This window comes from Homarus americanus, unplaced genomic scaffold (assembly GCF_018991925.1).
Source record: "Homarus americanus isolate GMGI-L3 unplaced genomic scaffold, GMGI_Hamer_2.0 scaffold29898, whole genome shotgun sequence".
NCBI classification, from domain to species: domain Eukaryota; kingdom Metazoa; phylum Arthropoda; class Malacostraca; order Decapoda; family Nephropidae; genus Homarus; species Homarus americanus.
In genome coordinates this window covers 148,081-162,500 of record NW_024711417.1, presented here as the reverse complement: position 1 = coordinate 162,500, position 14,420 = coordinate 148,081, and the positions used below count along the sequence as shown (strand labels likewise).

Below are 14,420 nucleotides of genomic sequence, written 5' to 3'. Positions count from 1 at the left end.
GAATTAATAGACCTCACAGTTTTAGAGACGCGCCTTACCTACTGCACCTTCGATTGTCTTGCTGCCTGCCCAGGTTAGAGTGTGATCTCTCTCTCTCTCTCTCTCTCTCTCTCTCTCTCTCTCTCTCTCTCTCTCCTCTCTCTCTCTCTCTCTCTCTCTCTCTCTCTCTCGGTGGACTTCAACCAATAGAAAGTAGAAATAGTTTTTTCTCTTACTACAAAAACAAATAAAAAAATACAAACAATTACAGTGTCTTCAGCTCACACCACGACACTGTTTACATTGTTTGATGGCGGGTGATTATATACCTTCAGGTTGTTAACTGAAAACAACAACAACCAAATTATTTATCAGAGTCAGACACTTGATCTAGGACAGGTGGTGTGTGTGTGGGTGGGTGGGTGGGTGGGTGGGTGGGTGGGGGCAGGCAGATAATCACGTTAAGGTGTCGCTCTCACTTAATTATGAGGGAAGTGCGTCTAAACACTATGTATATATTTTGAAGCCAACATTAGTTATTCCTGTCATGTTACACTCGCTATTGATCATACGTGACTTCGTGCTCTATGTCAGTTTTTACCTGGTATATATAGTCTCTTGAGTGGTTATTAAGCTCACGAGTGGCTAGTAAGCTTGACTCTGGGGAGTGACGAATAAACTTATCCTGGTGAGTGGCCGGTAAGCTTGACTTTGGGGAGTGGCCAGTAAGCTTAACCCTGGGGAGTGACGAATAAACTTATCCTGGTGAGTGGCCGGTAAGCTTAACTCTTTGTAGTGGCCAACACGTAAAGCCATCTGTGTAGTAAGTAAAGTTGAGGTCTCGGAGTAGCCAGTCGAGATAACTTGGAGGACGCAGGGAGGCGACACACACAGCTAAGTCAGTACGGGAGGACGCAGGGAGGCGACACACACAGCTAAGTCAGTACGGGAGGACGCAGGGAGGCGACACACACAGCTGAGTCAGTAAGCGTGTAGAGCGACGCATCAAGTATGAGAGCCAGGCACATTAGAGAAACATTATACTGTGACCATGAAAGTTCTAGTTCAGATTCATAACATGGCGACACCTCACGCCTCTTCAAGGTGTGAGGTAAGATTCATTACATTAAATTGTTGGGTAATAAACATAGCATAAGAAAGGACTGATTAGTGGATCGGTGTATTAACAGAGACTCTTCAACCTGAGGAAGATCTCACTTTGGGGAATTACACGCTTCAGAAAACAAAACAATAAACTGCAGACCCGTGTACAAAGTTTGTTTACACTTTGAAAACACCTGGAGAAAAACAAAAGACTGTGGTCGAGCGTGTTGTGAAAAACAGAACAACCGAAGTCGAATAAATTGTTGATGATTTTATTCCATTACACATATTGCACATCTACGAGACCCTGTGGACGCAACACCCAACAGAGAAGGATCACGTACCATAAAATGTCTGGGTAAATTTGTTGTCTGCCACGAGAAAACATTATATTTATTTTCCATTATATATATTTGTTTATATCCCAGATGCAGCGAGAGTAAACCCCAACATCAATATTACATTAATTTCTTTGTAACTTGTAAACGTTAGCGTAAGTTAGGAGAAGAATAATAGTAATTCAGTGTGACTTTGTGTCGAAATCGCCCAAGTGTTTACGGAAGGTTGGGGAAGGTTCGGTGGTCGGGGATGGTTGGGTGGTAGGGGGTCGTATGGGGAGGTTCTGTAGTCGGGTGTCGGGGATTGTTGGGTGGTAGGGGGTCGTGTGGGGAGGTTCTGTAGTCGGGTGTCGGGGATGGTTGGGTGGTAGGGGGTCGTATGGGGAGGTTCTGTAGTCGGGTGTCGGGGATTGTTGGGTGGTAGGGGGTCGTGTGGGGAGGTTCTGTAGTCGGGTGTCGGGGATGGTTGGGTGGTAGGAGGGTCGGGGATGGTTGGGTGGTCGATAGATTAGATTAAACTCCACGCTATAAAGGGGAGCTGATTTACAAGTTGGTGATCTTGTTCCCTAATAAATACAAGAGGTACTAGTGTAGTGATGTGGTCCAGCCGTTCGTCTAACAACTGCCTCAACATTTTTCGGTTAAGATCCCACATCACGAAGCCACATCAGACTAAAGTAAACTCGGAATGGACTAACACAGGAAAATACGAATACTTGAACCCTTTCAATTATATCAAGCTCACATCTCTGCCTGTAGGGTATAATGCATGACTAAACATACATATCCCTAATTGTTGATAACTATGTGTAGTAACCTAGAATATACGTTTAAAGGCCTTCCTATAGTTGTTAAGTGCAGTAAATACCGTACATTATAACATCAAGGGAACACCTCATCCAAAAACCTAGGTCCTCTCTAGCTGTTATTCATAGCGTGTGTTTAGTACGTGAGGAGATTAATTATTATTACCTGCACAGTAGCCTGTCTTGTGACGCTAGGAATGTCTGACGTTTCTGCCATGAATGTGTTTCTGGTTATTGCTGAGACAGACTGCTTCCATTCTCAACTCTTTAGTGTATTTGGGGGGGGGGGGAGAAAGTGTTGATATATGTAATTAAATGACGCCGTATCCTGCACTTCCACGTCAAAGTAATGTTATGTGTTATCGCCGCTGGCTTCAGTCACAGGTCGAAAGATTTAATGGCATCACACACCAGCACTGTAGCTGAAGCCAGCGGCGATAACATTATGTATTATACGCTGCCACCTGGCTACGTTCCCTCCCTCTGATTGGTAAACATGGCGTCAGCATCGTGTTGTGTGTATTAATTATACCCAAACTATCGACTGTAGACACGATCAGGGTACGGGGATGATCTTCTACTTTGCATTTTAATCCAAATTTGAATAATTATCGTTGTGATGCATGTAAAGTGTATAACATCTTTACCTCGTACACTAACGAAAGATATTTTGCCCTGGAAGTAAATTACTGCAAACTAACCTAACATTGTTTAACCCGACGCAAGCATCTGTGGCTAAAACGTGGAGCCAACACACAAATAACCCCCACCCCTGCATTTCAATTTAAACTTGAGAAGTTGTAGGTCGGACGCAAGTTTTTTTTTTTTTTTATAAACTCCCAGACAGCGCCAGGCTTCCAGGGCAGCGGGCGGATAATTGAACTAGGAGCCGGGGAGGAGGAGAGCTGCGCCATCACAATAACTCATGAGCCTTAGCCTGTGGTAACTGTATCCGTGAAGGTTGTGTTATGACCAGCACCCGGGCGTGGCACACAATGAAAAAAGCATATCAAGGGCAAAAAGTGGAAATCCCTCATGGAAAGCCCGGGGCGCTAGTGGTGCCTGGAGAAGGACGTGCAGTAAGTGTTGTGTTTACCCGCCGTTGTTGACCACACTGGCCACTTTTTATGTCTACTACCCTGATATATCCTCCCACATACCTGCTTAATATATATCCTCCCACATACCTGCTTAATATATATCCTCCCACATACCTGCTTAATATATCCTCCCACATACCTGCTTAATATATCCTCCCACATACCTGCTTAATATATCCTCCCACATACCTGCTTAATATATCCTCCCACATACCTGCTTAATATATATTCCTCCACATACCTGTAATATGTCCTCCCATACCTGCTTAATATATATTCTCTCCCACATACCTGCTTAATATATATCCTCCACATACCTTAGCATATATCCTCCCCACATACCTGCTTAATATATCTCCCACATACCCACTTAATATATATTCTCCCACATACCTGTAATATATATCCTCCCACATACCTGCTTAATATATCCTCCCACATACCTGCTTAATATATCCTCCCACATACCTGCTTAATATATCCTCCCACATACCTGCTTAATATATCCTCCCACATACCTGCCTATACTCTCTTTTTTTTTTTAATTATTGTCCCTGAAAATCATTACGGAAACTTTTAATCGACCTTGCTAGATTAAACTGATATTTAGTAGACAACTCATTGTTTTTAAAGTGTATTGTGCCTCTTGGTTATACATAATGTCACGGGTTTACCCACAACCGAGTACAGTCTACGTGGACACTTTAGTTCACGGACAACTCAACCAGGATGTTAGGAGGTCAATACACAGTACATTACGGCTGGACGCTTCCTAACCAATTCATAACCTCATTGGCCGTCCACTGCCTCTGCACAAGCAGTTTAAGCGGCCCATGAAGGTGTCCTGGTTAGGTTATTAGTGTTTGTTCGGGGCGTCCCTACCTCCCCACCCCCCCACCCCCTTGCTGCTCTTTAAGGATAATAATAATGACTTCGTGAGGATTAGCATTTTTCGACCGTGAAGGATAACATAGCCTTGAGATGATGGATTGTGGTACTGGATGAAGCTAAATATTTAAAAGAAAATATTAATAGTTGGATTAGGATAATATTTGTGATGATAAATTGTGGCGGAGGATAACGTAGGATACATAAAAGGAAATGTTAACGGGTGGATTAGGATAGGCGGCTACCCACGCGGTAACAGTTACACACGCTCGCTTGGCTGAATCAAGATGAGTAAAACACTAAGATAAAATTTGACTAAAATATAAGAATAAAACGTTGCAAAAATATTAGAATAGTGACCCAGATGACCAAATATAATGTATTACAGAGGGAATTAAACCGCAGAAAATTACACAGGATCCCACTACTAGATTGAGGACCACCGACTGTATTTTAAAGTGTTAGGTTAGGTTAGGTTGAGACTGGTGATGGTGGTAGTAGCCAGGGTTGACTGTGGTATAAGACTGGTGGTGGTGGTGGTGGTCGGGAAGGGTCCAGTGATAGAGGAGGGATCTGTTGGTCTCGTGTCGTGGGGTCTGGCTGTCCTGGCAGTAAGATCTTCTCTCCCCGTTTGTAGATCCTGCCACTGTTTATAGCTGCCCCACGACCTGTTAGATCTTACCCCACCATCTATGTACACTTTATCTCCTACTGTTTATTCGTGTAAGTTATACGTAGACTGAAGCAAGTAACTGAGGAATATGACGTGGGGAAGACTGCACCTGCCAATAATAGCTCTTATAAGGACCATTAGAAAAAAAAATATGAATATCTTTTCGTCCTTGAACACAGACGCCTACAGTGGTGATAAACAAGCCGGGTTAAACCTTCTCCGATACGTTTCACAATTAGATTTTCATGGTGTTATAAAATACACCTTTGTCTCGGGGAAAACAATGTGGTGTAGCTGTGACGCGCCATAATATATAGCGGTTGTCCAAACTCACCTGGTCTCAGCGAAATAGATTGCATAATGTGTTTGCGTCATCAAGCAGTGCGCAATAGTGATTCTTCCCATCTGCATCCACAGAGAAAACTGCAACGTAATTTTAATTTGAATAAACATTTTTAGGATTGGTAAAGCTTGTGGTGGGATTATGTAATTGTTGTGATGCTAGCGGTTATGTTTATAGGTGGCGCTGGTGTAGGTAAAGGTGTTTGTGCTTATGGTGGCGCTGATGTTAGTGTTTATAGGTGGCGCTGGTGTTAATGTTTATAGGTGGCGCTGGTGTAGGTATTTATAGGTGGTGTTTGTGTTTATAGGTGGCGCTGATGTTAGTGTTTATAGGTGGCGCTGATGTTAGTGTTTATAGGTGGCGCTGATGTTAGTGTTTATAGGTGGCGCGATGTTAGTGTTTATAGGTGGCGCTGATGTTAATGTTTATAGGTGGCGCTGATGTTAATGTTTATAGGTGGCGCTGGTGTTAGCGTTTATATATATATATATATATATATATATATATATATATATATATATATATATATATATATATATATATATATATATATATATATATATATATAATAATTTTTTTTTTTTTTTTTTTACGGGGATTAGCCCACCGGGCACAGGTCAATGACCACATAGGGGTGGAAAAATAAGAATAGAAAGAAATTAAAAATAGAAAAGGATAGTTATATTAATCAACACAGAAAATGCCGGAAAACCAGCTTTTTAAAGTGAGACAGATTGTATGAGTATGGTAGAACAGGAGAAGGCAGAGCATTCCAGTTTGGCTGTGTGAGGAAGGAAGGAGGTACTATAACGGGTTATTCTCGTGACCGACATCCACAGAGAAACGGTATTCTTGCCGGCGGACACAGGATGCCAAATCCACCGAACATTGCCCGTTAAAGTACCTGTAAAAGAGAGAGAGTGGAGCAACATTGCGGCGAAGAGAAAGGGATGAAAGATTGTCAACTTAAGAAGGAGAGTTAATAAGAAGAGATGCCTTTGATTCCACCCTATCTAACAGTTGGACAGAAGAAGAGCCACCCCAGATATGAGAGCAGTATCAAGTTAGGACCAATGAATCCCTTATAAACCTGAAGCAACTGCTCAAGAGTGAAGTAGCTACGGCATCTGTGCAGCATTCCCAACTTTCGGGAGGCAGCTTTAGCAATGTTGAGGATGCGCGGCCTCCACGACATACCAGATAAAACCGTGAGGCCTAGCACATCCATTTCAGAACTTGGCAGAATGACAACGTCGTGAAATGCGATTGGTGGGAGACCACCCAATTTGGAAAGTGTAATTGGTAAATACTGAGTTTTATTACTATTGAATTAAACCAAGTTTCTACCTCCCCATTCGGAGATGCTGCACAGATCCGCATTGATAGATGTGAAGATATCAGCTCTAAAAACAGATCCAGCCTGAGAGTTAAGGGGAAGGGGAAATGTGAAGAAGAGTGAAGAGTAGAATCACCAGCGCAAGAATGGACAGAACCAGCTGTAGTGTGAAGTAAATCATTGATAAAAAGGAGGGAGAGAATAGCTGAAAGAACAGAACCCTGTGGGACACCACTATTGGTAGAGAAAGAGCGAGAGATCAATCCCTCGACAACAACCGCCATTGATCGGTTCTCAAAGAAGCTAGAGATTAGAAAACAAAGTGGGGAAACCATAAGAGGGAAGTTTAGATAGCAAAGACTTATGTTTATAGGTGTCATTAGTGTTTGTGTTTATAGGTCGGCGAGTATTTGTTCACATTGTGTAAGTAATGTTGTTGTCCCACGGCTTAGGGGAAGTTCAGGGAAGAAGTGTAGTATGGTGGAAAGCCAGTGAGGACGATGGTTATGTTTCCAGCTGCCATGAATGACGCTCCACTCCCAGACACAGACAATTTACCATTATTCAACAGTCTTCCTTTACTCTTGCTGTATGCTAATGTGAAGGTGGTAGATTATTCGTAATGGGTGGTAAATGAACTCGAAGTTAAAGAGAAGAAATATGAAGGTTTAAGTGATAGAAAATCGAAACTTATTAAACGGTAAGCCATTTATAAATTAAGTTGTTAAATTTACCGTGTGAGTTCATATTGATTGTTCGTAACTGTTAATATATGAAATATATAACTTATTACTACAGTCGAGACAGTCATTTTTCGAGGGGATACAGTACTAGTCTACTGAAATTGACGTAGGAGGAACAGGTTAGGTTAGGTTAGGATAGGATAGGATAGGATAGGATAGGATAGGATAGGATATCTAAATACAGGAATGACCGAAAGTAAAATTTGACCTTAATTTTCCATATTGTTATTGATGGACAAGTTTAATTAAGTTACGATAACAGTCTGTTGGCTGTTTACCGTTGTGTGTAGTAGGACATTTCTCTCTCTGATATTATCGACCACTAAACTAAATTTATGGGGAACATAAACTAAGCTTTGAGTCTGTAAACCTGAACTAATGATACTTAGTTTCACCTGGTGTATGATCCATTAAGCTCAACTCTCTGACGCTGGTACATACCTCAAGCAGCTGTTTTTCTTGGTTACATGTAGTCTTGCTTCAACCTTTATGGCTCGTGAATACCTTAGATATGTCACTTCAAACTCTAGGCATAATACCATATTTTAAACCACTCTTGACCTTCAGTAAATTTCCTCATAATACCCTATTAGCGCTACACATAGGTTGTAAATAGCTTTCTGTCCATATGTAGGTTAATACGCTGTTATGATGCCTGTGTAAGGTGAGGTTCTGGGAGGAGAGTTTGTGTCAGTGACGAATGGTAGTCTAGTTGATGGTGACTGTGGTGATTGATCTGTTAGTTAAGGAGCCTTGATTGTGTTACCTAAAACAATTATGTATTTGTTACTATGCTTTTAATGTATCAGTAACGAAATATAAGCGTATTATTTGACATGTATTTATGTATGGATGTATTAATGTGTTAGTAATTACGTATTAATGTATTTGTAAGTTGTGTTATTAAATTAGTTAATTCGTATTAATGTGTTGATGACGGTGTATTAATGTATAAGTTATTACGTATTGATCTATTAGTAGCGACGCAAGAGTGTGTGTGTGTGTGGTGCGGCTCACTCACAGCTGTCCCTCACGTCCACACATACACACACACACACACGTCATAAACAACTGCTCAATTCATGGCAGCAGTGCGGGAGGGAGACACGCATACTCATACTAACGATTTTCTTTTCTCCGCCTTTTGTATACGAGCGGTAAACTGCGTGCCATGGTCGCCCACACCCCTGCCTGCCTGCCTCTAGCCCCGTCCCTACGCCTTCCCCACCCCAGTCCCCACGCCTTCCCCAACCCACCTCCTCCCCATCCCACCTCCTCCCCACCCCACCTCCTCCCCCACCCCGCCTTCCCCAACCACCTCCTCCCACATCTTTCCCGCCCTCCTCAACGTCTTGGCCTCCTCCTGTACCCAATACCGTCTACCTCCCCCCAGGGCCCAACAGTCCTCTCTTCCACTACCCAACGCCCTCCCCTCCTCCTCCACCCAGGGCCCTTTCCTTCCTCCTCCTCCTCCATCCAGCACCCTCCCTCTCGTCCTCTACCACCACCACCCACCCCTCACCTCTTCCTCTTATCCTTCAGTCACACGCCCTCGTCAATATTGTTGTTGTTGTCACTCTAACCACCACCACCACCACTAAAAACATAGACACACACTCCCTCTCATATTTACCTGTGCTCTTCTCCACCTGTCAATAGCCGGGTGAGGTAGTGATCATGCCTAGACTTTATAATGTACGTCAACATCACAGGAGTTACCTCATATAGTTCTGAACACACACACACACACACACACTGTATGATCAAAGATCTCATTCAGTTGAGTCCCGGATGTACTTAATAAACAGGATAGTGTGTGTGTGTGTGTGTGTGTGTGTATATAATAATAATTAATAATTAGCGGTTTATTGAAAAAGTCGGCAGCCCGAAGGCTGAAAATATACTTTAGACAAAAATGACTTATTACATACAAAGACATGGGGTGGGTGGGTCGTTTAACAAAAGCTTTTATTACTAAAAGAAGAAGGAACAATGATTGAACATACAAATTATTATAGTTTACAGTTGATGGCCCGGGCCTGGGCTGGTCATGTAGACACCAGGTGGTGAGGTGTTCACGTGGTGTAGTAACTCGTCCTCGGGTGTGTGTTTAAAAAAGTCAAGCACAGGTCAAGCGAAAGGTCACACCAAATTAAGGTCAACTGCTATCGCCTCGTGGGAGTGGTGAGGTCAATAGGTCACGCTGGCTTATCTGGGGGAAATAAAGACTATTAATGAATGATTATCTGGCTTTATGTGGCTTAGGCGTTGGTAATTATGGTATTTAGTGGTTAATTATGAGTGATGGTATTAAAGTTTGGCCTTGGGTTTGTGATTAGGATGGATTGGATGAGATTATGTTTTGACGGTGAAAGAAATAGGAAGTAAAAGAGTTAAGAAGTATTGAGTCTCTCTCTCTCTCTCTCTCTCTCTCTCTCTCCTCTAACATGTTTAGAATCCCACCTGTAGAAGTTAAGAACCTTTAGAACACACGATAAGTTCTTCAGAACCTCATTTCTAGAGGTTTACCGTGGAGAACCTCACATTATATACGTTTAGAACCTACTTAAAAACCTTCCATTGTTTCACCCCGATGGATCACGTGTTACCGCTGAGGGGAGGAGGGGCCATGTTATCACCAGAAGGGGGGTTGGGAGTAGCGATAACATTTCCTGTACACTGTGTTCACTCTCGACGGAAAGGATACACACCCAGCTCACCAGTCGGCTTTCCTCAGTTACTTCACCGAGAGACTGACACACACTCTCTCTCACAACACCCGCGCTACAACAGTGTGTTATAAACCTTGTAATTATTGGTTATTATTTGTTGTACTGTTGTGCTTGATGATGGTTTAGTGAATTAGCGAACAGAAAGTAAATTAGGAGACTGTGATATATGTGTGGGCCGTTTCGTATCATAATTCCATTTCGTATCATAATTCCGTTTTCGTTTCATAATTTCATCTCGCTATAAAATACAGAACTATTAACACCCCCAAGACATGTTTATATAACTCGGAAGGTTATAGATAGACTGTGTATTGTGGAGTATAATTATTATTTAGATTATGACAGAGTGTAAATCCGTGTTATCGTGTGGTTTAGTAAGAATATTTACCTTGTGTCTATGGCTAGTGATAATGGAAGACATATTGGTGCGTTTCCATGGCTGCGATAGACATACATACATACATACATACATACATACATACATACACGGCAGCAACTGTGTATGTTGTAATTATTGAATACTATTTTCCTTTGTTATTGGTGTAATTATTGGTGAAATTTTTTATTATTCATTAGTGGTGTAATTATTGTATAAGATTTCTGTTATTACGTGTTGTTGCTGTTGTTGTTGTTGTTGTTATCGTATTTATATTTTCGTTAGTGATCAATATAATAATAATAATAATAATAATAATAATAATAATAATAATAAAGTTGCCACTAGGAAACATTTGTACACGTTGACTATAGGAAATATTTATCACGTTTTAAGAGCGTTTACACAATGTTAGTTCGTTATATGCGTGTGCTTGATAGTTCGTTATAAGAGATTACTGGAGTGTTTGTTGTTGAGGGGGATATTGGACTTTGTGAATATTGAAGTTTGAATATTTTGATTGGGGGGAATATTCTGGGAGTATGGGAATATTATTGGACTTTTGTTAGTGGCCGTATTATTATTATTGGACGTTAGTTGTTATTATTGGACTTTTTTATTATTATTGGACTTTTGTTGTTATTATTTGACTTTTTTTTATTGTTGGACTTTTTATTATAATTGGACTTGTTTTTTATTTGACTTTTGTTATTATTATTATTATTGGACTTTATTATTATTATTATTGACTTTTATTATTATTATTATTATTATTATTATTATTATTATTATTATTATTATTATTATTATTATTATTATTATTATTGGACTTTCAATATTATTTGTATGAGTAATTATTAATAAACACAGTGGCTACTATTTTTGACTATCTGTTAAGAGTGACTAATGACTATTCTTGTGTGTTAAATAATTAGTTACTATCCATAGGTGAGTAATAGGTAATCTTCCTATCCTTAAGCTTTAAATAACAAGCTTCGTTACTATCCATAGGTGAGTAATAGGTAATCTGCCTATCCTTTAACATCCTTTGAAACTAACTATCCTTACCATTACACTGTGCAACACGAATCACATCAGGTAGCCAATGGTATGTCAAGTTGCAAGCACGACAAATAGCTGTTGATAGTGAGTTTGCAATTGCCAGTGTGTGTGTGTGTGTGTGTGTGTGTGTGTGTGTGTGTGTGTGTGTGTGTGTGTGTGTGTGTGTGTGTGTGTGTGTGTGTGTGTGTGTGTGTGTGTGTGTGTGTGTGTGTGTGTGCAACTTTACTTTGTTGACAATTAATCTCTGGTGTTCATTGTAGCTTTGAGTGAATTTGTGTCGGTGTGTGTGTGTGTGTTTGTCTCTGTAAATGGAAGGATAAGTGTTGCGTGAAGGTGTATGTATGTACAGAGTGTATGTATGTATGTATGTATGTATGTATGCATGTACAGTATGTATGTATGGATGTATGTCAGTATGTATGCCTGTGAGAATGTGAGTGAGTTAGTGTGAGCGAGTGAGTGTGAGGGAGAGGAGTGGAGTGTGTGAGGAGGGTAGGGACAGTGTGGAAAAGCCAAGGAAGACACGATAAGATAGTGTGTGTGTGTGTGTGTGTGTGTGTGTGTGTGTGTGTGTGTGTGTGTGTGTGTGTGTACGGTTCACGGACTTGTAGATAGATAGGGGAGAGTGTGTCTGAGTGTTAGAGCAAGAGATAGATTGAGAGAGAGAGGAAAGGTCATTGATTGTATGAGAGAGAGAGAGAGAGAGAGAGAGAAGAGAAGAGAAGAGAGAAGAGAGAGAGAGAGAGAGACGATTCATCTCCTCACTCCCTCGGTCACCTGCCAAAACAACCATCGGTCTTAATTATAATTGGTGGTGGTAGCGATGGTGGTAGTGGTAGTAGTGGTGGTGGTAGTGGTGATGTTGGTAATTTTATTCATTGCAATAATATTAATAATAATACTAATAATAGTAATGTTAGTATTATTTATTAGGTAGTAGTATAGTAGTATCATCATCATCATTATTATTACTCGTATAAATCATTCACTAACATTCATGAAATACCTACAGTGAAGAAATTGAATGTACTGCCCCCCCCTGTCTCTCATTATCGTTCTTATCTATCTGTTATCGAGAGGACGAGCCACTTACCTTGTCCAACCCTTGTCAACAACTCGTCATAAATTTAAGTTGTATGTTTATATCCAGTCAGTGACATCTCTGGGGAGGGTGGGGGGAGGTTAGTGGGGTTTATTTTGTAGGTGGGGAGGTTAGTAGGGGTTTATTTTTTGAGGGTGTGGTGGGGAGGTTAGTGGGTTTATTTTGTGAGTGGGGGAGGGTTAGTGGGGTTTATTTGTAGGTGGGGGAGGTTAGTGGGTTTATTTTGTAGGTGGGGAGGTTAGTAGGGTTTATTTTGGGGTGGTGGGGGGAGTTAGTGGGGTTTATTTGGGGTGGTGGGGAGGGGAGTAGGACAGGAGGGAAGAAGAATGGAGGGATAGAAGGAAAACAAAGAGGGGAAGGAAGGGGAAAGAAGAGGGTAGGAAGGGGAATGAAGAGGGAGGGAAGGGGAAAGAAGAGGGAAGGAAGGGGAAAGAAGAGGGAAGGAAAGTGGAAAGAAGAGGGATGGGAAAGAATAGGGGAGAGAAGGAAAATAAGAGAGGAAGTAAGAGTAAGGAGAAGGGAAGAGGACCACAGTATCTAAAAAATATCAGAAAGGATAAACCATTTACAAACCTAACCTAACCTTCCCTTCCCTTCCCTTCCCTTCCCTTCCCTTCCCTTCCCTTCCCTTCCCTTTCCTTCCCTTCCCTTCCCTTTCCTTCCCTTCCCTACTAATTAAACATACAAGTACAAGTTGCAGGTGTACAGGAATCAATTTTGTCACCTCATCAAGACAGTTGAACAAGAGCACCACCACTACTACTACCACCTCAGGTAAACACAGGTGCATTAACATCAGGTAAAGTGAGTCAGCAAATTTTGTCGGAAACGTAAAATAGCTGAAGTTTGTTGACAATATTGATAGTTTTTGTTATGGCGGGGGGGCTTATAACTGTAGCTATAATTGACTAAGGTGTAAGTTATGATGTGGATTATAGGTGGAGTAAGTATGTCTGTAGGGTATAATTGGAGTTATAGGTGGAGTTAGTATGTCTTTAGGGTATAATTGTAGTTAAGATGTGAATTATAGATGAAGTAAGTATAATTTGTTGACGTAGGATGGTGTTGCCTTGAGCCTAGAGGTGACCGGGGAAATTATTGTTAAATGATGGTGTACTGAGTGTGGTGTTTGCTGGGTGTAGGTGTTGGTTTGGTGTGGTTTAGGTTTGGTGTGGTTTAGGTTGGTTTAGGTTGGGTTTGGTTGGGTTGGTTTGGGTGGGTTGGTTTGGGTGTGAGTTGGTTTGGTGTGGGTTTGGGTGAGTGTGGTGTGGTATGGTGTGGTGTGGTATAGTGTGGTATGGTATGGTATGGTATGGTGTGGGTGAACCAGATGGGGGTCATATTACCTGGGTGGGCACGTGATGGTTGCGTTATCCGATGAGGTAGATGGTGGTGGACTAACTGCCCAGGCGCTCTATGCCCCCCCAGTCACTCGCTACTCTTCCAACAGAGGTGACAGTCATACCCTCCGCCAGTTGACAGTCACACACGACCCTCCAACAGTCACTCTTATCCGATCGAACTGACAGTGATCCCAAGTGGCGTAAATGACTGTTGAAACTGTAAGATTGTTACTTAAGTGTTACTCCTGCAGTTAACTCTCAAGTGTTAGGATCAAGGAACAACTTACTACTAATGCGCATGTGATTATTCATTTGATATACATGTTTTTGTTTACTCTGATTAACAATATCAAAACTGTAATGCGCATTTGATTATTCTTTTATTGTTTTTATTTAGTCTCTCTTGAATGTATATAACTATGTGTGTTAGGAGTGTTTACAGCGATAACTTGCACCCATTGTAACTCTCAAGGGTCGGCAAGCCTCCTGAAATGC

The 14,420-nt window shown here is 41.4% G+C and overlaps 1 protein-coding gene across 3 annotated transcripts in view; it reads left to right on the top strand.

The window, feature by feature from the left end:
• The window catches only part of LOC121858195 (adenosylhomocysteinase-like 1), a 134,286-nt gene that overhangs the window by 47,923 nt on the left and 71,943 nt on the right, over positions 1-14,420 (top strand). The window contains exon 1 of one of the 3 annotated variants that reach the window (XM_042354409.1): positions 10,022-10,118. The exons of 1 other annotated variant lie outside the window; for it this stretch is intronic. The gene's annotated coding sequence lies outside the window, so the exon portion shown is untranslated. Of the gene's footprint in view, positions 1-10,021; positions 10,119-14,077; positions 14,145-14,420 lie in introns of those variants that run through there. One more of the 3 variants, XM_042354426.1, reaches the window with a different exon arrangement.